Source organism: Camelina sativa, chromosome 8 (genome assembly GCF_000633955.1).
Source record: "Camelina sativa cultivar DH55 chromosome 8, Cs, whole genome shotgun sequence".
Classification (NCBI taxonomy): Eukaryota; Viridiplantae; Streptophyta; class Magnoliopsida; order Brassicales; family Brassicaceae; genus Camelina; species Camelina sativa.
The window spans coordinates 3,139,246-3,141,546 of NC_025692.1; the positions used below are offsets into that span (position 1 = coordinate 3,139,246).

Here is a 2,301-nt window from a genome sequence, read left to right on the forward strand (position 1 = left end):
TAATAAAAGAATATATGAAACTTCAAAACTTAATGAAGCCATAGAAGTCGGCGTAATACCTTTTATGAGGATGGTACATGAATTAGGATTCCTCACTTGCTCCACAAAGGTGTACTTTTCCTCCCCAAGAACGTGCTCATAGACAAGTCCAGCCCATCCAAGAGACTCAGGGGTCAAGTCGTCAACAGAATTTACAGCTTCTCCACCACAGGCCAAAACTAAACGTTCCATATTCCTCCTCTTTGCTCTTCTAAGAGCAACAATCTGGACAGATAAGGAATGGCAATTAGATTCAACAGCCTCTATACAAGAGAAATTAGGTACAAAAGAAGAGACAAGCTCAGTCAGTGGCCCAGAAGGCCATAACCAAAACCACTTCTGCCAATCGTCTCCATGGATTATTGTATATCGACGGAAGAACTACTCTTTGAACACTATTATCAATTTCAATTCACTTAACAACAGATTCTTTCTTAGCATTCTTCTTATTGTTTCTATTTATCGGATAAAAACAGTGTCAGCTATTTATAAAATTGGTGTCGAAGCAAGAAAATACAGAAGTAGCTTACCCCTTCTCTAGCAAGAAGATCCAGTGATGGTGGGTCAATACCCTTTTGATTTATGATAACAAAGTTGTCATTATCACCACACACCTGCATGAGAAACAAAACATGTATTATTATTTTTTACGATGTTATAAAATACAGTTGGGAGAAATGGTCTCAGTCCCACCTTCTTCTTCAGCTCAATTATTTTCTTCACTCTTTCATCAACAGATCGCCTCTCTGCGGTAACCATGGCTTCCCTCTGCTCCGCATTAGAGTAGAAAAATCCTGCATTAATTTCACTGATAGATAAAGAAATATTAGTCTACATCACCAAAAACATACATACTATTATTTTCTCTTCACTGAATTGACCAAAGAATTATATTACACACCTCTTCTCATACTCCAATGACACATTGCAAGTTAAGATGTGGCAGTTTTCTGCGCGTCTTTTCATGTCAGGGTGTCTTGAACCATGATCCAGAACAAGCCCCTCAACCTAATTCAGGATTGAATCAATAAACAGGTCCTAAACTATGAATCTTTCATACTATGAAAGCATTTAAGCATAACAGGAAAAAAAAATATTTCATTACGTACTCGCAAATTTTTCAAATATAAACCTATAATGATTTGTGGGAACTATTTTACAGTAAACCACACACGTCAAGACATACCAATCGTGTGTCAACATCAAAATTGTGACGCATGTGCATTATTTCCACCATAAACAGATCAATAGCTTCCTCAGGCTTTCGGATGCAGAGAACCTGAAATATGCGGAAAGTAGATAATTAGACGACAAAAATAGGCGCTTGAAACCCAATCTTAGTGCTTAGATGAGTCCTCATCTGTGTGAGAGAAAAAAAAGTGAAAAGCATTACTGAGATTCTAATAGAGATCGATTAACTCACTGAATTAACGACAATGTCAGTCAGTTGATCAGCCAAGCCTTCGTACAACTACACAAGCCACAAGAGTAAATCGAAATTAGAAAGCAAAGAGAAGAATTAAATAAAAAGAAAAATAGATCATAAAAATGAAGAAAACCTTTGTTCTTAGTGTTGTTCTGGCAACCATTTTTAGGATCTCTTTATCAGCTTCATCACCCATAACCACAGGGGTCTTGAAGTTCTCAAGAAATTGAAGCGTGGCTCTCTTAGCAATCTCGAAACCATCAACTAGGACACGTGGATGCATACCTGATACATTTATAAAACCTTCATTAAGATTTTGGCTACAAAAAATAGATACCAGTTTATACTGCCACCAGTTATGACCATTTCTACATCCAATATAAACAAAACTTGGCAAATCAACGTCGTTGAATATAAATTGTAGGTCCACAGATTGAGTAATAAAATAAGAACAAGCATAGAGGAGCATAAAACTAACGAACTCTCACAAATTTAATGTAAGATAAGGTACATAATTTCAGCTAACATAGCGACTTATTACCTTCATCGATGCAGCGTTCAGACTGTTTCATAAGCTCACCAATGAAGATGACAGTGGAAGTAGTACCATCACCACTTATGTCATCCTGTGCGACGGCTGTCCTCGCAATCATAATGGCTGTTGGGTTCTGAATTTGCTGAAACAGTTAAGAAGTAAACGTGTAAGCATCATCTAACCAAGATGACTTGTTAAGAGCAATAACAGTAACCCTTATCAACACAGTTCATTTTCCAACACTATCTTAAGGCTTTCGTCTTTTCATCTCTATCACAATGCTGACAACACACATATACCT

At 37.0% G+C, this 2,301-nt stretch overlaps 1 pseudogene; it reads right to left on the minus strand.

Moving 5' to 3' along the window:
- LOC104705897 overlaps nt 1-2,301 on the minus strand; it is a 5,315-nt pseudogene that overhangs the window by 2,023 nt on the left and 991 nt on the right.